Source organism: Myotis brandtii, unplaced genomic scaffold (genome assembly GCF_000412655.1).
Source record: "Myotis brandtii unplaced genomic scaffold, ASM41265v1 scaffold49, whole genome shotgun sequence".
Lineage (NCBI taxonomy): Eukaryota > Metazoa > Chordata > Mammalia > Chiroptera > Vespertilionidae > Myotis > Myotis brandtii.
The window spans coordinates 1,348,378-1,374,549 of record NW_005368707.1 but is presented as its reverse complement, the minus strand read 5'-3'; the positions used below and the strand labels follow the sequence as shown (position 1 = coordinate 1,374,549).

Below are 26,172 nucleotides of genomic sequence, written 5' to 3'. Positions count from 1 at the left end.
GCTGGCTGAAAGCAGGGATCTGCATTTGTTCTATAATTGAAACAATGTTGCGGTCCTGCTGGCTGAAGCCCGGCTGGCTGAAAGCAGGTTTCTGGGGTTTTGTTTAGCTTCTATATTTGTAACATTGTTTCTTAGAGTGCAAGCTCAGAGGCCGGCAAGGCAGGCGGGGAACGTTGGCTTCCTCTGTCACTGAAGCAAGCAAGCCTCCTGTTAGCTTCAAGCTGCCTGGCTGCCGGCCGCCTTGTTTGTTGGCAGTTAATTTGCATCTCACCCTGATTAGCCAGTGGGAAGGGTAGCGGAGGTACAGCTAATTACCATGTTTCTCTATTAGATAGGATGCCGGCCGCCATCTTGGTTGGCAGTTAATTTGCATCTCACCCTGATTAGCCAGTGGGAAGGGTAGCGGAGGTACAGCTAATTACCATGTTTCTCTATTATTAGATAGGATAAATAATAATCCAAAAATAGCCTGTGTTTCACATACTCACAACTGTAAATCTACTTTTGCCTTCCCCTGTATATTTAATTCCCATAAGTTTATAGAACGACAGAAAGGGGAACATGGTAAAAGAGTTCCTAATATGTCAATTACCTTTGTCCATTTTAAAATTGGATTGTTTTCTTTTTATTGAGTTGTAAGAGTTCTTTATATATTCTTAATACAAATATCTTATCAGATATATGATTTGCATGTATTTTCTCCCTTGCATTGGGTTGGTATTCATTCTTTCAATGATATCTTTGAAGCATAGAATCTATTGATTTTGATGAAGTCCCATTTATCCACTTTTTTCTATTAATGCTTGTGCTTTTGGTGTCACACAAACTATCTCTCAATATTGTTAGTAATATTCCCTGTTCTAGAGCCTATTTTGTTGAATATTAATATAGCCACTCCAGTGTTCTTAATGATTAGTGTTTTCATGGTATATCGTTTTAAATCCTTGTTCTTTTAATCTGTGTTCATATTTGAAAAGTATTTCTTGTAGATAATTTGCAGTTGTAGGTCTTGCTTTTTTATCTAGCCTCATAATTTCTGCCATTAAAGTATTTACATTTAATGTAATTATTTATATGGTTGAATGTGAATTAATCATCTTATTTTCTATTTGTCCCAATCTGTTCAATGTTTCATTTCTCATTATTTCCTACTTTTTCTGGGACTGAATTTTTTTAAGTATTTCAATTTATTTCCACTACTGGCTTATTATATATGCCCATTTCTTTTATAGTTTTAGTGATTGCTTGGTGCTTAAAATATAGCCTTTTAACTTATCACACTCTAATACTATCATGCCATTTCACATATAATGAAAGAATTTTACAATGGAATACATCTATTTCCTCCTTCCTATTTTTTATGCTATTGTCATCATAAACTAACTACAGTAAGATTGTCATATTGGAGAAGCTAGGTGTAAGTATTCTGGTTGACAGTCCCAGCTAAGATTAGCTTTTGACTGATCCTTATTAAAATACCAGAAATGTGAGTAAAGCTGTCTTGGAACCTTCAAACCAGTCCATTCTCCAGCTAAATATCAACAACTAAACTCAGCTGATGCTACATGGGGAAGAGTAACCACTCACTATAAGCCTGCCCTTTTCACTGATGCACAAATTATGACTTATAATAAAATTATGTTGTTTTAAGATTTTAAGTTTTTAGGTAATTTGTTAACAAATTATAGAAATATAACAGATTCTGTTACATGGAAGTAGGATTTTATAATAAAAATCTTAAAACATGTGACACTGGCTTTGGAAGCAGCTGGTAAGCAGAAGCTGCAAGAGCCTCAGGAAGACTTGAAGGACATTAGTAAAAATGTTAACAGATGGAGAAATGACAACCCCTCTTACACAGTGGTGGAAAGTTTGCAACACCATTCCCTGAATAACATAGAAAAGAGGAAATATGCCCAATACAATGGTAGGTTTGGCTAAGGAGATTTCTAGACAGAAGATTGAAAGTATTAGTCTCTTTTAGTTATATAAGATAAGGTATGCATAGAGAAAGATGAGCTAACAAAAGAACTGTTTCATGTTCAAGCAGAATTTAGAGAAAATATAAAGAAGCCAGGGCCTGCTCTTTTCAAAAAGAAAATAGTTTCTTATCTCCATTTTCTACAGATAGAAAAGTAAGAAATAGCTTCAGAGTAAACATCAAGTAAAGCATGGTTTCAGGATTAAAATCTCTAGTCTATAAAAGTGTGGTGAGACTGAAATATGACTTAAAGCTGTATCTAGCTCACTTAGAATCTTAACAGTGTGCCTCTTAGACTCTTCTTGATAAAACACCTCTAGGAATCTTACGAGCATGCCTTTTGGACTCCTTCAAATAGAAAAGCTTCTAAGAATCTTATGGGTATTGTCTTATAATACCTTGCCTGTTAGTTTGAACTAGCAAAAGAAGCCTGTCTCAAAAACAAAATTGACTGTGGCTTCTGCCTAATGGGGTGGTTATATTTTGACCATGTTCTACTGTCTTTAGAACCTGCTACAGGAATCTGACAAAGTTTTTAAAGGATTTTTGTTAGATTGGACTGAAAGGAGCAGAGAATGAAAGGCTTTTGAACTTTCAAATTTCAAGAGGCAAGGCTGGAAAGGATACCCAGTTGTAAACATAAACCATTTTGATAGTAAAAGAAGGATGACTCAGAATTGATAGGGCGAAACCAGGAGCCATAAATAATCACTTCCTGGGAGTAAGTTTGGCCCTTATAGAGGAACTGACAACATCGGGATTTCAAAATTACTATGGACCAGTGAAAGCTACATGCCTCCGGTTCCACATTTTTGAATGAAAGTGTTTATTGCAGTTATTCTGTGCCTGACTCTTCAATATATGTTGAGTAAATAACTTGTCGCTTGAGAGGAAGTACACTTGTGAAGCTTCCCGCATATCTGGACCTGATTTAAATGACAAGCCCCTGTACCTTAAGCTTGAGGTTAAAGCCATAGTGGGATGAGAACTTTGGGATTCTCAGAAGGGGTTAAGTATATTTTGAATATAGGAGGAATGTAAATCATTTGTGACCAGAAGGTGGACTATGGTAGATTAAGATGGTCACAAATTCTCTGATATTTCTTTCATTAACAGGTCATGCCGATGTCCCCTCTTATCGAAACTGGGAGGGTTTTGGGGCTGCTTTGAAGTGATGAGAAACCAGTTTTCAGTTTTAGGCCATAAGACACTGACACCTTCCACTTGCTATCTCTTGAAAAATTCTCTCTAGGAGCCCCGTACGACAGAATTAGAAGTCTGACTACCCTGAGATTACCATGCTAGAAAGGTCATGTGAACTCAGTCTTCCACCTCTGTCCAGGAACCATATACATAACCCTGGACATGTGCCCTGACCAGGAATCGAACCTGCGACCTCTTGGTGCATGGGACGATGCTCATCCAACTGAGCCACACCGACCAGGACTCGTATCTTTTATTAAATGGAAGAGTGTCTGACACCAGTATATTTATTGCAGCATTACAACAACTATAAACTAAAAGCAATTTAAATATACACTAATAGGAAAATAGCAAGGTAGGGTACAAAGAAAAGAGACTTTATTTTTTATTCTATATATTCTATATTTGGCATATGAACTCAATTGTTAAAATTTTTACAATAGGCATGTAACACTTGTGAAAATTTACAATGAAAAAGACACTATTACAAGCTAATATTTATGGCCATGTTCTACTGTCTTTAGAGCCTGAATAATCCCTTTGTCTAAGCACTGGAGAATAGCCAAAATTATTTCTCAGGAAGAATCATAACCCACCAGCATATATTTCTTCAGGCTACCTCTATTCACAGGTGGTAGATAGTCTATTCAAATACATTTCCTCCTCAGGCTCCCCAACTTTCCTAAGAGGATGCCAATCCTACTCCCAACCTAGCTGACAATTAAAGCAAAAGACTCCACATCTAACTGTATCTGAGAGTAACTACATTCCAGGTACTTGTCAGGGAGTAAAATGCTAATCTTATTGTTACTCAGTTTTCACCAAAAGCTTCTGCAGAACTGCGGCATGTCTATTTAGTCCAGTCATTCATTATCCTAAATGTCTGGAGTAAGACATACCAACACTAAACAGCATTCTTTGGTTTTTTCCTTTTACTGTTCTCCTTGCTATTCACCCAGGAGAATTGTGTTTAATAAAGTAGCCTTTGATTTTTAAGTCACTAGTCTGTGTTGAAGAAAAATTTAAGAACATGTTTGGAGAACAGTCTTCAGTTATTTACTATAAGGATGCTATTGAGATAGTTGAGTATATTGCAGTATGCCTAAAGAGATATATTTTTCTATGAATTATAATTATTAGGCTTCCACTAAAATCCTGACAAAATTTTGATCTTGTGAAAACTAGAAAACACATCTCATCTTATGAGAGGTCTCTTTAAAGAGCTAACAGCAAAATTTGTCATCCACCTCAAGCAAATACAAGAGCTTTTATGAAATGCATTATGTGTCTGACCCTTAGTCCATTGTCTCATTTTTATCATCCTTCTTTTGTTTACATTATTGAGGTACAATTTATATATCACTAGAGGCCTGATGCACGAAGATTCGTGCAAGAATGGGCCTTCCTGGCCCTGGCTGCCAGCACCGCCTTTGCTCCAGCCTGGAGGACCTTTCTGCCTTCCCACACTGCCCAGAGGCCCAGAGCGGTTGAGGCAGTGTGGAATGCCTGCATTGTTGCCATGGCGACGACGCAAGTGTCCTGCCCCACCCCCAGCCTCTCAGCACCTGTGTATGCAAATTAACCCGCCATCTTTGGTGGTTAATTTGCATACTCACTCCTGATTGGCTGGTGGGCGTCGTGAAGGTATGGTCAATTTGCATCTTTCTCTTTTATTAGTGTAGACTAGAGGCCCGGTGCACAAAAATTTGTGCACTCGGGGGGCGGGGGGTCCCCCAGCCCGGCCTGTGCCCTCTCGCAGTCTGGGACCCCTCGGGAGATAACGACCTGCTGGCTTAGGCCTGCTCCCGGGTGGCAGAGGGCAGGCCCAATCCCTAAGTGCAGCCCCTGGTCAGGCTCAGAGCAGGGCCGATTGGGGAGTTGGGGTGCTGCCCCGTCATGCACAGAGCAGGGCGGATCGGGAGGTTGCAATGCCACCCTCAGTCACGCTCAGGGTAGGGCCGGTTGGGGGGTTGGGGCACCGCCCCCTGTCACACTCAAGGCAGGGTTGATGGGGAGGTTGCGGCACCACCCCCTGTCACACACAGAGCAGGGCCGATCAGGGGGTTGGGGCGCTGCCCCCTGTCACGCTGATCCCGGTGCCGGGAGCCTCGCTGCTCCGCTGATCCTGGTGCCGGGAGGCATATTACCCTTTTACTATATAGAATAGAGGCCTGGTGCACGGGTGGGGGCCGGCTAGTTTGCCCTGCAGGGTGTCCTGGATCAGGGTGGGGGTCCCCACTGGGGGGCCTGGCCAGGCTGGCTGAGGGGCTGAGGGCTGTTTTCCGGCTGGCGAGTGACTGAAGCTTCCAACCACTCCTTGTTTTCTTTTTTTTTTTTTTATTCTGGGCCAGCTTTAGCTCTGAGGCCTCGCTGCTGAAAACATCGATACAATGTTGCGGTCCGGGGCTGACTGACAGCCGGTTTCTGGGGTTTTGTTTATCTTCTTATTTGCAACATAGTACATAGTTGCTTAGAGTTGCAGCTGAGAGGCCGGCAAGTTAGGCGGGGAACATTGGAGTCCGCAGTCACTGAAGCAAGCCTCATGTTCGCTTCAGTGCATGGCTGCCGGCCGCCATCTTAGCTGACAGTTAATTTGCATATACTCACTGATTAACCAATGAAAAGGGTAGCAGTCGTACGCTAATTACCATGTTTCTCTTTTATTAGTGTAGATAGGATTTACCTGTTATAAGTGTACAAATCAATGATGTTTTAGTGAATTTACCAAGGTGTAATCATCACTACAATCTAATTTTAGAACATTCTCATCACTCTCCAATATTCTCTTGAATCTATATGCGGTCAATCACTGCTCCCACCCCCAAAACTCCTCTATCTAGATATATAATACAATTGGGATCATACCATTTTTAATCTTTTAAATTTGGCTTCTTTCACTTATCATATTCTTGAGGTTCATCCATATTACATCATATACCCGTATTTTCCTTTTTGTTTTTCCAATTGCTGAATAGTATTCCAATGCATGGACATATCACATTTTGTTTGTCCATTTACCAGTATATGGACATTTGGATTATTTCCAATTTTTATCTATTATGAATAAAGCTACTATGAACTATCATATACAAGTCTGTGTGTGGATATATATTTTCATTTCTCTTGAGTAGATTCTGAGAGGTGAAATTTCTGGGTTAATTTTGTTTGTCAATGTGGCTGGACACAGTGCCCAGATATTTAGTCTAATATTATTCTGGGAGAGTATTTTTGGATGAATCCATAAATTTAAATTGGTAAACTTTGAGGAAAGCAGATTGCCCTCTATAATGTGAGTGGGCCTCATCCAAGTAGCTGAAGGCCTGAATAGAACAAAAGGCTAATCTCTCTGAGCAAAAAGGAATTCCCCAGAAGGCTGACTTTGGATTTCATCTGCAATGTCAACTCTTACTGGTTTTCCAGCAGGCTGGCTTTGCACTCCAGCTCTTTCCTGAGACCAGCTTTCTGGCCTCTCCTACCAGATTTTGGACCTGCCAACCTCCACAATCATGTGAGCCAATTCCTTAAAATAATCTCTTCCTATAGATACATCCTAATGGTTTTGTTCCTCTAGAGAACCTGACTAATATGTATGGTAAGCTGGTTTAATTTTAATAGAAACGGTATACCTGTTCTCCAAGGTAGGTATACCATTTTGCAATCTCACAAACAATGTATGAGAGTTCCTACTTTTCCACACCTAGACACCAGATATTATCTGTATGTTTGACTATAGGCATCCTAGTGGGTAAGAAGTAATACTTCACTTTTTTTATGTATATATGTCTAATAACTAAAGCTGTTGAGCATATTTTCACATGCTTATTCATCATTCATATATCTTTTTAAATGAAATGTCTATTCAGTTATTTTTTATAATTGGGTTATTTGTCTTCTTATTATTGAGCTGTTGGAGGTCTTTACATGTTCTGGATATAGTCCTTTATCAGATACGAATTGCAAATATTTTCTCTGTGGCTTGTCTTTTCAGTTTCTTAACAGTGTCTTTATGAAGTGCAAAAGTTTTTAATTTTAATTAAGTCAAATTTATCAATTTTTTGCTCTTATTTTCATGTTTTTGGTGTTATATCTAACAACTCTTTGCCTAATCCAAGGTCATGAAATTTCTTCTATGCCTCCCTTTACATAATTTTACCATTTAGGTCCATAATTAATTTTGAATTAATTTTTGTGCATGGTTTTAATGAGAAAGTTCATTTTTTAAAATATGAATATTCAATTTTCCCAGAACCATTAGTTTAAAAGATAATCCTTTCTTTATTGAAGTCTTAGTAGCTTTGTCAAAAATCAATGGACCAAAAATGTAAGGGTTTATTTCTGGACTCTCTACTCTATTAATCTATATGCTTATCCTTATGCCAATGCCACATCGTCTTGATTACTGTCACTTTCTATTGAGTTTTAAAAATGGGAATTAACAAGGTCCTCCAACTTGGTTATTTTATTCATTTATTTAAACTTTATGTCATATTATGTGTACTAATGAATATCATCGTAAATTCTTTCTGAGAGAAGACAGATATAAATAAATCAAAAATAAATTAAACTATATTTTAAAGGTACTTTAACAATAGCATATTTCTCTTAAGATTTGAAAGGGGCAAGCACTAATGTATTCCCCTAGGAATAATTATGCAATTAAGTCTCCCCCCTCCCTACACCCATATCAACAAACATTTATGAATGCCTATTAGATACCAGGCATGGTGTAAAGTTAGGTGCTGCAGATACAAAAACAAATGAGACCCAGTTCATCACTTAGCATATAAATGGAAAATGATGGCATAATATATTATTAGTGACAGTAGAAATATGTACCATAATAGCAAGAGCAAGGGGTATTAGATTTATCTAATCAGATTTACCTAACTTAACATAATAAAGTTTTTTTCTGAAAGAAAAAGAAAAGGTTTAAAATTGTTTTTTTCCCCTCATAAAGTAAGTTTCAAAACACCAGAGAGTCTAGTACTTACAAACGCTTGGAGTAAGCAATCCTTTTATAAAGTATAAGTTCTCTCACCAAGGAATATCTTTTAATTTGTTCTTTGTTTTTAAGGTTACAAAAGGAATTCACACTAATGGAAGAATTCAAACAGAACAAAAGTAGTCATAGTAAAATGTAAAAGTTTCATTTTACCTCTAACCCACCCTACTCTTTCCCCACTTCCCACCCCCAGAGATAACTTATGTTATGCTTGATGAACTCCTACTTTTTTCAGAGTTATAGAAGATGCAGAGAGTATGAACTCTTAAACTTCAGACATATCTTAAACCTTGTTTCAGATAGGAGTGCCAGCCTCTTCCCCACTAAACATGACATGAGAAGAGCTAGTAAGACTTGAAAGGTATTCTTTTTCCCTTTATAACATATCTTTGCCTTAAAAAAAAGATAGACATTAAAAGAAAAATGAACTTAAGCAACAGACTTAAATAATGTGTGTGTATACACACTTTACAGGACAATTCCTGAAACCTGTTCTATAGAAAATTTTAAGGTGTTCTTAAAAAAGGAAGGAAGAAGGAAGATAAAAAAGAAGGAAGGAAGGGAGGAGGAAGGGAGGGAAAAAGGAAGATGGAAAGTCAGGCAGTGGGCATTTCCAAAATCAAATACATTTGGGAAATACTGAGTTAAAAATATATCAATAATACTCATGAGATGCTCCCATCTTTCATAAAATTGCTGACCACCAAACTTTTAAATCATGGATCACCTAGTAACTTCTTGAAAGACTCTAAATCATCAGAAAAACAGAGTGTGGGAAATAAGCACTGGTTATAGTTTCCCTCTCATTATCACACTGGCAGCAATTCATACAGTTGAACAAATAGGGATGTTTAGAGATATGCATAGGATCACATAAATTTGCTACTGGCCAAAAATGTAAAGTCTGCAGACTATCTTAAGGTTCTCTCTTTACTTTATTGGACAAACAGGTTTTCTTTCATTGGTGTATTATTTTTCCTTTGTACAATAACAGAATAAAACTACAGCTAGAAGTTTAGCTCTAAAGTAAAATGTTTGCTTTCAATAATCGTATCTAATAAAAGAGTAATATGCAAATTGACCATCACTCCAACACACAAGATGGCCACCCCCATGTGGACACAAGATGGCCGGCAGGGGAGGGCAGATGTGGGCGGTCAGGCCTGCAGGGGAGGACAGTTGGGGGCGACCAGGCCTGCAGGGGAGGACAGTTGGGGGGAACCCAGGCCAGCAGGGGAGGGCAGTTGGGAGCAACCAAGACTGCAGGGGAGGGCAGTTGGGAGCAACCAGGACTGCAGGGGAGGGCAGTTGGGGGCAACCAGGCCTGCAGGGGAGGGAAGTTGGGGGGGACCAGGCTGGCAGGGGAGTGGTTCGGGGGTGATCAGGCTGGCAGGCAAAAGCAGTTAGGAGCAATCAGGCAGGCAGGCAGGCAAGCAGTTGGGAGCCATTAGTCCTGGATTGTGAGAGGGGTCCCTGATTGGAGAGGGTGCAGGCTGGGCTCAGGGACACACCCCCCCACCCCCCGTGCACAAATTTCATGCACCGGGCCTCTAGTAAGTAATAATAAGTAAATATAATCAAAGGGTCTCAATGCAAATTCTATCAATTTTTTAATTTGCTTAACAATCAGGATTTGGATATAAGTATTTAGGATATTAATGCAATAGTTGTTTTTACTGTAGAACAACCTTTAACAGGTTAAGAAATAATTACTGTGAAGTTATATTTACATAGAGTGACTACAGCTACCTCTATCAATGAAAAAAAAGTAAATATGGATCTACCTCCTTATATGTTAGACTTCAAATCAAGTTATAATTCTGCAGTGATACTGTTAAACTTGCCACTGAGATTGGATGGGGCCTTTATTACCAAAGTGTAGTCATGAATAATAACTTTTCAATATATCTTATTTCTGTCTTCCTGCTGAAATTTTAATTGGAAGAGAGAGATTTGGGAGTGTTTCCTACTGAAGTGGATCCTTATAACTAAAAAAGCTCTTGTATGTCCTCGGTGAAAGCTGTTCTGAAATTCCACTTCAGTAAAAAATAAGGAATAAATACACCATCAATGGAGAAAAGCCTCCATCATATACTTAAGCTTTTTGTTGCTGTTTCTTCACTGCTGCTGGGAACAGGAAATGTGGTAACTATCACCCATATTTATAAACATCCAATAGCCTCACTCCTTTATATCCAGACCCCGACGATTTGTTTCATGCCCAACTCAACCTTCCTCTGTGAAGTCCTCCACCACTCTCTAATACAAGTCAAAATGACTTCTTCCTCCAGGAAGCTACTTGATTCTTGTTCAGGCCTCTCACTTAACATATAACATATTTAATGCACCTTCAAATTGCTGTTTAACTTGACTAGTGCATGTATCCTGTTCATTGAGAAGTCTAGGAGACTTCAGATGGCAGGACCAAGTACCAGGCACAATGCTGTTTACATTAGCATTCTCTAAGTATCTATTGATAGATTACTATGCAGTGCTTTTTGATGATCCCAGGAATAATTAATACCTGGGAGATAATATAAGTATTTTTCTACTATGTACTAATAAATTGGGCTTATTGATTTTAGGAAATGTTAATAGACTATGATTTAACTAATTTATGACTAAATATTATTTTTTCTCATTGCAGAGCAATGTCATGGTTAGGCCAACCAGGTGTAGATCACTTAAGATCTTGGGCACAAAATGTTGTGAGGGGATTAAATACTTAATAGCAAAGGACTTTGAAAAATATAAACAGGAATGATGAGAATAACATTATTGACATGCACATAATTACACATATATAAAACAATTAAGGATCTACAAAAGTAACGTGGCAGTCTCTTTCGTTCATTCATTCAACAAACTGTTATTGAAAAACCTACTTGTGACAGGTGTTTTAGGCATTGGGGAGCTAAAGTTGAATGAGAAATATCAACCATGCATGTAGGCTCTCTAAAGCAGATCCAAACAGAATCCATCTAAAAATTCATCTACCCATGTCCATACAAAACCATATACACTTGGTTAAGTGCATAAAAACATTTTATCTCATTGCTTTAAGCAATGCAATTAGTTTTCTTTGGCCTAAATATCAGCAAACTTAAATTATCCTAGAAACTCCTTCAAAGACATTGTTTTGTTTCTGTTCATTCCCCAAACCCCTAGGTTCCTATGTTTTTGAATTAGGACACAGAGATGTGCTATAAGTTACACAAGGAAACTTGCCCAGAGTTGTGTCTAAACAAAAGTTCATTACCTGCTATGAGGGCAGTGCTGGCACAGTGCTGGTCCCCATTGATTTATGAGCAGCTGCTGACACATTCTTATGCTTCATAAGAGCATAACATTTTCTTCTAAAACTTAAGGCAAAGGCAAAAATAGAATACCTTTATCCAACAACAAAAATGTATATTTAAAATATTGTGGAATAATAATGAGTTGTGATATACTTTTAAAACCAGAAAAAAAGCAGAAAATAATAAGTATCTCCCTATGATCAACTACAATCTTCTGAATGGAACTGAAGCGGAAGTGTTATAGTTTCAGGTAAGCAGCTTTATATCTGAGGCAAGTTAAAATGATCTACCTATTAAATAAACTAAAAGTAAGATGATAGGTTCAAATCTACCCTTTTAGAATTAGAATCCATTTTTAAGTGTGTTTTAAGAAGGAAGAATGTAATCTTTAATAGATCAAGGGGCTTTCATTTAACTAGAAATTCACTAAACCAGGAATCAGTAGATTTTTAAATATACGCAATTAATTTGACAACAAACTTGGCTGTTGAATTTAAATTTTAAAACTAATATATTACTTCTCTGTTCTTGTTTTAAATCAAAAGGATTTCTTCTGGGACTTCAAAGGCATGAGCATTTAGCCTATCTCATGGAGGAAGGAGTGATTTCTAATCTTTAAAAACAGGAGATTTGCCTATATGATCACCTGGGACAAACTTGGCCAGTACAAGTAGGCTAGAAGGTTATAGGAGCCTGGGAATGTTTAACATCAAGAAAGAAATTACATACAGCTCAGTAAGATCACAGGGAATTACACAGGAAATGTGAACAGTAACCCTTTCATATCTCTGTACACCCCTCCCACTGCCTGTGATAAATGGAGTCCTGCTGCATGAAATCCAGCTATGGGAATACAGAAGCCAACAGCAGAGGGGGACCGGGGAAAAGAAAAAAAAGAAAACTTTATATATACACACACAGTACAACATAAATTCATAATGACATAAAATCACGTTGCTCCAAAAACAGCCTTAGCCTTTCTTATTGCCACGTATTCACTGTATCACTGCCTTATCCAACAGAGCCTTAAGTAAAAATTCCAAAGAAACTTGAAGAATCGGGCGGGGGTGGGGGGTAGAATAGTTGGCGGACTCATGGTAAGTAGGAAAACGTGGCTCCTCTGAAGCTGACCAAACAAACTGGTCTCCACCCTGGCTTATGTTTAAACATCTTGTTCCTAGTCAGTCTGGAGGGAAAACATTCCTTCCACAATAAATAATATGCAATCGAATCAGAAATTCTTACTCCAGCCTGTCTACTCGATGTAACAGTTTCTTCAGTACTGTAAGCCAGAAGCTGAGAGAATTCAACTGATTATGAACTTTTTGTTTTAAGAGTAACTTAGTTATAGTCAAGACAAGTTAAAATATTTCTAGTTGCTTATTTGGAAAAGCAAATGTGACTGTGCAGATCCTAGACTCCTTAGAGAACCCTGGTTGAGATCTCAAGAAAATAAGCTTCTCTTAATACAACTGCTACTGGAAAAGGGGAAATTCTCAGCTTCTATAAATAGGTGAGAAAGATGAAAAACCCTTTATAATCCTCAGAGAATAAGGGCATGGGTATCCAAATAAAATAAAGAAAAATGTGATTTTTCCAATGGACTAAGTTTAAAATATGGAATGGAATTTCAAAGTTCCTTTGAAATAAGATTTAACTTTTCCCATTGGTATAACTTCAGGATAGAGATGTTCTGCTACAAAGAGTAGGTCAAGAAATAAATGGAAGTGAGGACAGAGACCACAAAGCAAAACACCAATTAAAATGAAAAGGGTAAGCTTTTTAGAACTATCGAGAGAGGTAACAATAAAACCAAAGGATTTTTCCCCAGCAAAGTGCCTCCTCCAAAGCATAGATATATCTTCTTCAAGAAATAGCCTATACCTGTAGTGTTTTTGTACAATAAATGGCACATCACTCAAATGTCAACTGAGATTTCAATTGTAGACTTCCTAGTCACCTTAAAGCTAAAGGATTGATGTCTAATTTCTGTAGCATTGGCTCACTGATAGGCAGTCCAAGGACTCTGTGACAAGTTAAAGGTCCTGCTCTTTCCATGGATTTAGAGTTGCTACAAAATTTACATTAGGAAAAACATTAGCAGAATGAGAGGAAGCAAAGTAATAAACAAAAACTTCCAAATAATAAACCAGACTTCTAATTGGGGTTCTAACCATGGAGCAGTTCCCCCATTATAGTGTGGACTCTGAAGTGCACCAAATGGAAACTCAATGGAGCTATCTCCTCATCTGGAAACAAGAGTTCACTTTCATTGTTTTTTTAAAAATGTTTTTATTGATTTTTAGAGAGAGAGAGGAAGGGAGAGGATAGAAAGAGAAAAACATCATTGATCAGCTGCCTTCCACATCCTCCCCCTCCCCACCACCACTGGGGATAGAGCCCAAAATCTGGGCATGTGCCCTGACCGGTAATCGAACCAGTGACCTCTTGGATCCTGGGTCTACACTCAACTGTTGAGCCACACTAGCCAGGCCTTTTAGTGCTTCTTAACCATTTTGAACTCATGTCTTGTTCTGTTAAGCATAAAAACTTCATATCCTCATTGTATATTGAGATTTCAAAGTAATTTAAGTATTACATAACCAAAAAGAAACTATAGCAAGATAATTTTTGTTTTTCAAACAATAATCTAGTACAATAAAATTATTAGAAAATACTTCTAAAAGTAGACAGATAGTAATTAATACTTTATTGTTATCTTAAAAACAAAAGGTAAAGAATATCTATAAACACTAATGATGATAACCAAATGTTAACTGTTGGAACCTTCAGCATATCTCCTCTCATGGAGAAGTACTATAGATAATGTTTTCAGTTCTTACATTAGGCTTGAGGAAATGCTGATTGATACATAGAATTAGGCCTTTAATTTTTGTTAACTGATCCAGCAAAAAGCTCTCTTTTCTTCTCTGAAAATAACAGAGCCCTAATATAGTGTTCTCTTTCAGGTAATAAAGGACAGAAGCAAGCTTTGTAAGTCTTCAGTACAGAGGCCATAGTAAGTAAAAGATGCAAACTGTAGACAGCCTTGACAACAACTGTGGTAATAAAAACAGCAAAAATATCAGCTAACATTGCACATTTGTATAGCGCTTTGCAATGTATAAAATACTTAATGTAATTTCAACCCTGCAGCTTTATAAGGTGGATATTATTTTATTGAAGTAAAATGGCTTTTTCAAGGTTACCCAGCTAATTACAAGTAAGCAGCAGAACTGTGATTTAAACCTTTCTGACAGCTATCCCATTCATTAAAATATCAATTTTGTCATGTAATTTTGAAATATCTTCATACAAAGTCCAAAATCAGGGTATACAAAATAAGCACAAATTTTTTTCTCTCAACTCACCCAATATCACTTCCTTTCTACCAATTCCCATAAAAATTCTCAGAGTTCTCCTTGCAGCAACCTTTATTTCCTCATACCAGTATGACTAAGGGCACAATGAAAAGCATCTTTCAAAAACAAACCTCTTTCCTCCTAGATCTTATATCCTATAATGGTTCCCCCAAACAAGAACATCATCACAGGCTTAGGTTTTTAAAAGCAGTGACTACTGAGGAAATGTCTGGGGTTGTCTTTTCTTCATGTAGAATGAGTCAGATATGACAAAAATGCCTCCACATTCCTAAAAGGTGAGCAGGAGTCACCCTCTTATTCCCAGCCTTGTGGCTTAGCAAAGATACTCCAGGGACTTGGTAGAAAAAGGCCGAGGTCATGTGAATAACAAAACTAACAGAACTAGAAGTTACATTCCTAACAATTTTTAAATCATTCTAAATTTTTTATTTTTTTGAAAACTTATTAAAGGATGATAAACTACTGGCATTAGCAATTCAATGTAAATGTGAGATAAAATTAAGGTAAATTTTTATTCATATAAAATGAATATAGAATACTCACCTATTTCAACAAAAGGTTGCTCCCACCAACCCAATGCCAACGGGAATCCTCAATCTGGGCTGTGGTAAAAAGAGGAACTTTAAGTGAACAATTTGCAAACTGGGGGGAAGCAGCCTCTGCTGAAAATCAAAAGCGTGCTTCACCAAGACAAAGGGGAGGACACTTTTTATAGAGAAGTTCCTGCTCTAGTTCCCAATTGGTTCATTTTAATGCAAATGAGAAATCCAAACAGCATAGTTCTGATTGATTCAAATAGCACTGTCCTAATTGGTCAGCTTCATGCACTCCAATTGGTCATTATGGAGCTTCTCTGATTTGTCAGTGCAAATGCAAATGAAGATACAGTTGTGCACAGTTCCAATTGGTCGGGGCAGGTCTCAGTGCATTGGTTGAAAGATGATACCAGGAGCTCCCTTATACAGGTCATATCAGACAACAGGAGCACAGTTCAGGAGGCTTGGAAGCTCAGTCTGTGGCTTTTCCCTGAAATGCAGCCTGTGAGAGACCTCTGTTAGCAATGGCTGCTAGACTATGATTATGATTTTGGGCCTATAACCATGAGGAGTCTTTCCCGGTGGATATAATCCTTTTTAGGGTTCACACCTCCGAAGCTCATTATGCAGATTATGAGAATAAATTATATATAAAATGTTAAATATCTTGCCTAGCACATAATAGCTACTCAATAAATGTCTGTTGCTATTATTAATATTATTGAAGTATCAAAACCAAAACATACTGGAAGGTCATATTTAGAATGAACTAGCAAACAATACAATCTGTGAATTATTTTTTTAACATCTATTCAAAACATATTTCTGTTATATGCATAGAAATATATGCATATAAATATTCAAAAAATGCTTTGGAAGAAACAATGGCAAAATGGTGACTTCTGGGATGTTGAAAGGATAGTAGTCAAAGGGAACTTTGATCTGTAATGCTTTTTTTTTTTAAAGTACTTTTTATTCCTTCTGTAAATAAAATTAAAGTTTTAAAAAACAAAATAGAAAATAAATTTAGACAAAATATTATCTTAGTAAATTTCTTGAAGTCCATAGTTGATTTCAATATTATATGTAAAAGTTTACTTTTATTTTTAGTTAACTGTCCAAATGAGGTCTAAATATCCTTTTCTTTATTTAGCAATACCATTCAGCTTTATGGTAGACATCACTTTCAATAGTCTTCCTAATGATATTCCTAACTGCTACATTAAAAATACTTGCTTTTGCAAAATAAATTATTTTAATACCATTTTAAAACAATTCAATGTATTTATCAAGATACAGGGAGGCTTTCAAAGGCCAGAAAACCATAAATCAAAATGGCTTTACATAAAAAGATTACTTTTCCTCTTAAATTTTGTATGTCTTTATATTTAACACCACATACAGAAAACTGAATCCTTGATTCTTTTTAAAGCCAAAGGGTTGCCTATTTAAAATCATCCTAACAATTTCAAATGTCTTGAGGACTGCTTTAATTAAAAATGTCTCCATCTAGGCTCTTCCTAACTTCTAATTCTTGTCTGTAGCATACTGATGCCGGTTTTATGATTCTAACTTTCCTTGTAGTTTACAACCATAACTTTGACTTTTTCGTTCCATTTTTTTTCCCTTCAGATCGTCTAGATTTGAGCTTATAAATTTTGGGCAAACCAGGTCACCAAAGCTCTTATTAACTCCCTGAGAGCAGCAAATAGCACGCCTCCAAACATGGAGATAAGCCACATGCACCACAGGCCCAACCAGGCTGGGCACCATCAATTTACAAATCCAGCTTATAAATTAAAGGCCACTAGTGTTATAAAAAGAGATAGACATTTCAAAGGATGAGAGATAGAGAAAGCAACCTCCTACTGACCAGGAGAACATTGGGCTGAATAGGAAATCCCCACCTCAAAGAGCTGTGGGATACAGCTCCTGATTGTGGAAGGCTATAGATTCTCTTTTAGAGATATTTAAAATTCAAGAAGGCCCTTTTCTGTAAATTAATGGAGGACAGTATTGATCAAAAGATATTTCCTATGATTTCAACTTAAAAATTCTATTATTTCGATTTAATAATTTTATTATAATTTATAGCTAGTACAAGGCAATTCCAATAATTATAAGATAAGCTTTATTTCTAGACAATAAAAAAATATGTATATACAATTTTTTCTCCTAGCTGCTCAGATATGGATTCATTAATATTAAGCTGCTCTACCTACAAAAATGTACAACAATGGTTCTTCCAGTAGATGACTCCCTTAATTCTGTAAGTCTTAACTTAGCACCGTACTTAGAATATGAACTCTGGAACCAAATGCCAGATCCACTACATACTAGTAATTGTTATTGATTAAGTAACTAGACTGCTCTGGGCCTAAGTTTATTGGCTAACATTAACACCTACTTTATAGGATTACTGTAAGGATTACATAACTTGTTATATGAAAAGCACTAGAATTGTGGCTGACAGAAAGAAAGCATTGTAAAATTCTTGGCTATTGTTATCATCCTTAACATCAGAAATGTACAGTTCTTGGAACATAACTTTAAGGACAGCTTACTACAATCATTGAAGGAACAGGTTCCTTGACACTGCCTTAGTTCCATTCTTAGAACATATTCAAAGTCCCCTGCATCAATTTCTGTTATGCATTCTAATGATTTCATCCCTCGTATGACTCCATGAACCCTGTGCTCTGGTTACTCATTTACTCCTCTCCTCTGGACTATAAATGTCTTGAAAATAGGGACTGTATCAACAGATTACCTTGTAGTCTCAACATCTAGTACATAGCCTTATATAGAGTAGACATTGTATAAAAACTGAATAAAACAATAAATATTAGCTATTTACCTGTTTCTCTCACTCAAGTTAAGTTCCTAAGGACAGAGGCTACTGAATGTTGATCTCTGCACCCTTAGAGAGGTCTTCTTTGTATGGTGGCACTAATACCTATATTTTGTATCCAAGTTTCTAATTTGTTTTGAATTTTATTTGGATTTATTCATAATGCTTTATTTACTAAAATGAAATGCATTTAGAAATGAAACAATTCTCTTTTTTCCCCCCCGAAGCTCTGGATAGATAGGTAAATAAAACTTTTCAATTATATTTTAGTCCTCAAAGTGATGACAACAGAGAGAAACAACCAATGTCCACTGCATGATCTTTCCCATGCTGCTCTGGCTGGAGCCTTTGTCAGTGGCCCATACTCCAGGACTTAACCAGAACAAAGCCTTTCCTCAAAAAGAGTCACCATTTGATTGCAGTACAGATTTTATTCAGTCAGCACTGTTTCCTAGCTCTTTCACAATTATGGCGTGGCATTATTTCAAAATTCCTTCTGCCCACCAAGCTTGTGACCATGCCCAGCTGAGCTTATGACAAACAGCCACCTTGAGCAGCATTCTATTGCTGATTTCAGGGCTGGCAACCTTTTCACCACTTATGAGCTCATCAACGAAAGATCTTCAGTGGGACCTTAAATCTGGTGTTTGACTACTACCCACAGTGGGGCTACCTCCCAGCATCCTCACTCCCAAGACATGCACATATCCCAATGAAAAAATGTAGATAAACACCTTTCTCAGTTTTCTCAGGGGAAAATAGTGATTTAACATTCCTCTGAGTCATTCTATTACCAGATTACTTCCAGGTGTTATAATTGGGCCTCTTGACTACAACATGTCACTTAGCTAATATTAGATCAGAGTATAAATACACAAGTCACATATGATCCCTTCTTCTAATTATCCTTACTCAAAGTAGTAAGATAAGTGACTTATTACTCTTAACTTTACAAGATGAAATTAAGCTGATTTCTTTGCTTAATGACATCTAAAAATATGCTGTCAAATTAAAATGTCCTTGCTATCCCTGGTGCCCTGGTCAGTCAAAGAACTTTAAGGTTAGAAAGGATCTTAGAGAGTCCCCTTCTTCTTTTAATATATCTAGCCTAAGGCCCAGAAAAGTTGAGGGTTTGCCATGGTCTCTCAGTGTCTCTCTCTCTCTCTCTCTCACTCTCTCTCTCTCTCACACACACACACACACACACACACACACACAGCCGAAGCTAGAACAAAGGTCTTCCTGCCTCCTCAGCCCATGTGCTTTCCATACACCACACTAAATAAGTTTCTTGCCAAGAACTCCATCCTAATCCACAGTCTTGGAGAGGCTGTTCTCATTCTCAGTTCCAACTTACTCCCTACAGATCCTGGTAGTCTGTGAGAAAGACAAGTCTCCCATCTCTAAGAATAACCTAGCAAACATCACTGGGTTTTTTTGTTATTTTTTTAAAAATCTTCACCCAAGAATATTTTTCCATTGATGTTTAGAGGGAGTGGAAGGGAGGAAGGAGAGGGAGAGAGAGAGAAAAAACAACAACATCTTCTGGGATCGAGACTGCAATCAAGGTATGTGCCCTTGACTGGGAAGTGAAGGGTCCGAGGGCCATTAGAACTACTGCTCTAATCCAGTAGTTCCCATTGCGCGGCACATGCCCCACAGGGGGCCAATTTGACACTTAAGGGGAGAATTTGAGAATGAGTTATTAAAGTGAATTTTTTTTAAATATATTTCATTGATTTTTTACAGAGAGGAAGGGAGAGAGAGAGAGAGTTAGAAACATCGATGAGAGAGAAACATCGATCAGCTGCCTCCTGCACATCTCCTACTCCGCATTTTTTATGCTTTCTTGGTGCACCCTCTAGTGGTCTTTGTGCGCAGTCTTGTTCTAGTTGAGCCTTGATTGTTGTAGTTAATACTAGAGGGATTTGACCACCAGGCCGACTGGCTGTGTGAATCAGCTGTGTCTGCCGCGGAAAACTTCTGTCCTCTGGGGAGGTGCTAATCTAGCCTTTGCCTGAGGCGATCCGGCAAATGGCTCTGCGCAGGGCTTGGGCGGGGCGGGCTCAACAGGGCGGGCGGAGGGAGCCGTTATGGTGCCCTCAGTCCTGTTCCCAGAGGCTCTGCTTCTCAGAACCCCCGGAACCGCTGCAAACCTCGGAGGGAAAGCTGCCTTCCAACTGATGCCAGACACTCCCGCTTCTCCCGTTTGGGTCCGAGTCCCCAGCGATTCGCCCGTATCTGGAGCTCAGAGTCTGAGACTCCCCCCTGACCGAAAACGACAACCGCGCTCTCAGCCACCAGCCCGCTTTGCGCGCGCACCTCCGCACCTGAGTATTTTCCACACTGCGCCTCCTCTGAGCCTCGGTGTGCTGTTATTTTTCCTTCTAGTTGAAGAGTCTCTCCTCAGCCAGCCTTCCTGCGGTTCTGGGTGATGTCCGTTCCGTCTTTTAGTTGTATTTTTGAAGTGGTTGTTTGCGGCAGCAGTCTGCGGTGTTTACCTATGCCGCCATCTTGGTCTCTCCCATATTATTATTATTTTTAACAATTTCTTAGTGATTTCTTTCTTAGTACTTCAACTGTCTTTTCATTCTTTTAGTTTTCTCTTTTATAGATGCCATGTTCTTTGGGAGCTTGTTTAGACCAAGTTAATGGCCTTTAAGGCTTCCTCCATGTGAATAAAAGTTCACTTTTTGAATAATAAGAATTATATGTCACGGGGGAGGGGGCATCAGGATTTTAGAGATGCTTAGGTGGGGCATGGCCAAAAATGTTGGGAACCACTGCTCTAACCACTGAACAAACAGCAATGATCAAACATCACTGTTTTCTTAAAGATATTAGCCCTAAAAACTGCTACAGGCTTCTTCCTTCCACAGTGTTTCCAAGACAAGGCTGAGTGTCCTCTAAGACCCCACTTCCCTAAACAGTCCTTTAGTATATTCTGAAAAATATGAGAAAGCCCCCATATACAAGCATCATTACTCAAGAGAAAGAACAGAGTCTAATGCCCACTTGAGAAAGTCACATGATTAGGAACATTCAAGGTAAACTAACAGCTTATCAGAGACTCAAAGCAGCAGAGGACAGCTTCTTGCTGTCATTGAACAAACATTAATGATAATGTAAATTCCATGTCCTATGTTATTTGATACAGTCATTGACAGGGACATCTTAGAAAACAAGCTTACTAGTACATAACTGGTAATATTCCCCAACCCATCACCATAAAACCCATTAATCCTATAATCCCAAACACATTCTGAATCTTACACTTTGCTATAATGAATACCAAATAAAACATTTCACATTGTAATTTCAATAGATTTTCCTTTTCCCTGGTCTAATAAATAGGAAAACAGTCTGAAAGTGGGCAACAGGGAAAAGGAAAAGAGTGTCTATTTTTAAAACAGAATATGGAAATAGATCAAGATAATAATATTGAGTAATGTAATATGGCACAAGAGTATATTTTAATAATTTTTTTAAAGTTCATCTTAACTAATAATAGACAAACATGCAAATTGGTATCACTTTGCTACGCCCACCAGCCAATCAGAGCGACTATGCAAATTAACCCAACAAAGATGGTGGTTAATTTGCATATACAGACGCCCAGTGGCCTGGGTCCCAGGAACATCATCAGCATCCAGGTCACTCCGAGGTAGGCCCTGTGTGGGCCCTGAGCAGCCTAGGAAGGGCCTGAGCCAGGGGGCTCCTGGGCAGGGCCGAGCCTGCGATAGGAGCTGAGGGGCCCCCTGCCCAAGCCTAAAGCCTGGGCCAGAGGCTTTAGGCCTGGGCAGAGGCGGAGCCAGCGATCAGAGGGAGCTGGAGTCCCCTGCCCACGCCCGGAGGCTTTAGGGGAGTCTGTGTTGATGAAAACACCTTGGTGGCTGCGGTGACTGGCAGTGGCTGCAGCAGCGGGGTGATGGGGCTGGTGCCTTCCCCTGATCAGTCCAGTCGCCTCCCACAAAGGGAGGCCAGACTACAGCTTAGGCCCGCTCCCCAAGGAGAGCAGGGAGCGGGCCTAAGCTGTCAGTAGGACATCCCCTGAGGGCTCCCAGTATCTGAGAGGGGGCAGGCTGGGCTGAGGGACCACCCCCCCAGTGCACAAATTTTGTGCACCGGGCCCCTAGTTTTAATATATATTCGGAAAACAGTGACAATTTATTGAAAGTTATGATAACCTTAGTTTTTATAATTTTTATGTCTATATTAAAATTAATGAAAGAAATATTTTATAAATAATTTCAAATTACAATTTACTAATAGTCTGAGATTAAAATCTCATATCATATAAATAAAACCAAGAAACAGATAAGTAAAACGCTATTAAATTTCTCATTTCATACTGAGGGAAAACAAAAGATACCATCTCATTCCTAACTGCTAATTATAGATAGTACAGAGATTGATTGTTTCAAAAAAACTTGAAAATATAATCCCTAGCACATTTCAAAGCAAGCTATTTACCTTTAGATATACCACAGATTTAAAATATCAATCAAGTCAAAATTAAAGATGAACTTTGAATCAAATAGCAAAAAAAAAAGAATTTAATACAAAAAACTTAAAATAAGATCAATGAAGTAAAACCAATTAAATCAATTTTGACAATAAACAAATGAATTAAAATATCTATTAAAAGACAAAGGTTTTCACTAGGTTAAAAAATGAATATAACTACATTCCACTTTTAGGAAACATATTTAAAAGAAATGACAAAGAAAGGATAAATATAACATGAAATACAAAGATGTATAGAGAAATATAAACTAATATTAATGCCAGCTAAAACACAAAGCACCAGGCATAAATTAGAAAGTCATGTCATTCTGATAAAATGTATAATCCTCAATTGAGATTTTGACAGTAAATAATATATTAACACACTTACCAAACTAAAAACTGACAGAAATGTAAACAAAAATTAATGGAAGAAATCATTGATTTATATATTTAAGCCTTTCATAGACCAGATACACAGTAATTATAGAAAAGCTGAAAAACAGAATATTTAGGTATTTTAAAAGAAAACAACTTCTTTAAAAAGGTCTGTAAAACTGTATTGAAATTGATCATAATCAAGTCCATAAAGACAACCTTAAAAATTAGAAAACAGCAGTACTGTATTCCAATTTAATAATACTTAGTACATAAAGTTTAAACATAACTTGGAAATTTGAGAAACACTCTCTAAATAACTACTATATCAACATAATTCTTGGCATACAATCCTATGCTATTTTAGAAATTGTTAATTGAGAATATACACCAAAATATATTAAATATGACCATATAGTACACACAGAAAAACAGAGACGTCTTAAATGCTTCCATTTTCTATTAGGGTATAAACTTTCTGCCATAACAAAGATCCTCAGAAATGCTCAAGTTAGAAAATTTTCTTTTTCATGTCACAATACAGTGTGGCAGGGGGACGTATGCCAGACAAGATCATTCAGGGAGGCAGGCTGGCCCTATCCCTTAGAGCTTCTATTTCTTTCAGGTGGCAGCTATACCTAATGTAACTAACCTCCAACCAGCAGAGAAAGAAAAAAGAAAGGCTAGGTCCAGTGGCTTGTTTTTAAGGAGGTAACCTTACACACACTACCATTCACCTCTCAATCACAAAGTCGCATCCTTCTACAAAAGAAGCAGAGAGATGTAGTGTCTAGGTCAGGGGTGGGCAAACTTTTTGACTCGAGGGCCACAATGGGTTCTTAAACTGGACCGGAGGGCCGGAACAAAAGCATGGATGGAGTGTTTGTGTGAACTAATATAAATTCAAAGTAAACATCATTACATAAAAGGGTATGGTCTTTTTTTTTTTTTAGTTTTATTCATTTCAAACGGGCCGGATCCGGCCCGCGGGCCGTAGTTTGCCCACGGCTGGTCTAGGTGGTCATCCATGTATGTGCTCAGGTAAACTCTAGAGCTTCTATTCCTAAAAGGAAGAACAGATTCTAAGGAACATTAGGGTGTCTTCCACATATTCTTTCTAGTTTAAAAAAAGAGAAAAGAACAATGAAAAATAAATTATATGTAATTACTTCCTTTCAGCTGGATTCTTAGTGCCAAAAACACTACCAAACATCATTTAAAAGAAATTAGAAAAGTACATCAATGAATTCTAAGGATGCAAGGGCCCCATTCCAAAACATCAAATCATAGACTAGAAAGTATACTGAGAATTCACCTCTCTTTCTTTGTTTAAGGATATTTAATTCATGCATTCTTGTTTATATTGTGTATACTGATTTATCTAAATGGATTTTTCAGGTCAATTAAGTTTCAGCCTTACACAGAGGTCTTCTAACATTAGACAGAAGTTAATCTTTTTTTAGTAAAACAACTTTCAACATTTATATGTTTTAAAAAAAACATTACTGAAGTTATTTTTATATTAATGAAGTATATTTTATATACAATAAAATATGTACATTTTCAGTGCGCATTACAATGAATTTTATAAACACCTATCTACACTAATAAAAGAGAAACATGCAAATTGGTGTCAGTCTGCTACGACCACCAGCCAATCAGAGCGACTATGCAAATTAACCCAACAAAGATGGTGGTTAATTTGCATACGCAGGCGCAGAGCGAAGACTGAAGACTGAAGACTGAAGCCTCACTGCGGCCACAGCGGAGAAGCCAAGCCTCGCTGTGGCCGGACCAAAGGCCTGGGTCCCGGGTGCCGAAGGAAAACCGGTGCCACCAGCCAGGGGAAGGAAGGCCTATTGTGCGAATCTTCGTGCAATGGGCTTCTAGTATCCATATAATTACCACCATAATCAGGACATAGAGCACATTCATCATGCCCAAACGTTCCCTGTAGCCCATCCAGGCCAATTACACTCCACTCTCATCTACAGCAACAACTTGTCTGCTTATTGTCACTATAGATTAAATCTAGATTTTCTAGCATTCCTGATGTAATAACCCAGAGCACTAAACAGATTCATACTTTGTATTTTTTTTGTATTTGGATTATTTTATTCAACATAATGTTTTTGAGAGTCCTTCATGTTGTTGTGTGTATCAGTACTTTATCCCCTTTTATTGTCAAACTAGAGGCCTGGTGCACAAAATTTGTGCATGGGTGTGGTCCCTAGGACTGGCCAGCAATGAAAGCGCGAGCGTTTGGCATGGAAGGGCAGGTCCCAGCTGATCTCTAGGCTCCGGGCAGTACCTGGGCTCCAGGCCCCTGCAAGACCCCCTCCGCCTGAGTCATCTGGCCCCCGTCCAGCTCCCTCAGTGCCTGGGAGCCAGGCGGCAGCCCTGCCCCCTGCTGCCACCGCTGGTCACCATCTGTGGGGCAATCAACAGGGCAATTGGGCCCCACTTGCACCCGCCTTGGCCTGTTGCCACCCACTCACCTGCTCCACCATGCTGCTGCGGTCCCACTCTTGTCAGGTCCCATCGGGGCCGGCAGCGTCCCCGCTGCCAGAGCCACATCACCAATGCCCTCCATGATCTGTGCCCCCCCACCACAATGTGTTTATCCAGTCACTAGTTGATGGATATATCAGCTCTTTCCAGCTTAGAGCTATTATGAATAAAGCCAACATGAACATTCTTGTACAAGTGTATCTGTGAACATTTTTTCATTACTCTAGGATAAAATAGAAGTAAAATTATTGGGTCTTATAGTAATACTAGAGGCCCAGTGCATGGGGGGTCTGGGGGAAGGGGGTACCTCAGCCCAGCCTGCACACTCTCACAATCTGGGACCCCTCAGGGGATGTCTGACTGCCAGTTTAGGCCCAATCCTATGGGAGTCAGACATCCCTCTTGCAAGCCGGGACCGCTGGCTCCTAACCGCTTGCCTGCCTGCCTGCCTGCCTGCCTGCCTGATCACCCCAAACCACTCTGCCTGCCTGCCTGATCACCCCTAACCACTCTGTCTGCCTG

At 38.5% G+C, this 26,172-nt stretch overlaps 1 protein-coding gene across 9 annotated transcripts in view; it reads right to left on the bottom strand.

Moving 5' to 3' along the window:
- Positions 1–26,172, bottom strand: part of ZNF438 (zinc finger protein 438) — a 204,064-nt gene that overhangs the window by 87,735 nt on the left and 90,157 nt on the right. For 6 of the 9 annotated variants that reach the window (XM_014547998.1, XM_014548000.1, XM_014547997.1 and 3 more), the window contains one exon: positions 15,412–15,470. The exons of 2 other annotated variants lie outside the window; for them this stretch is intronic. The gene's annotated coding sequence lies outside the window, so the exon portion shown is untranslated. Of the gene's footprint in view, positions 1–8,857; positions 8,935–15,411; positions 15,471–26,172 lie in introns of those variants that run through there. One more of the 9 variants, XR_001364113.1, reaches the window with a different exon arrangement.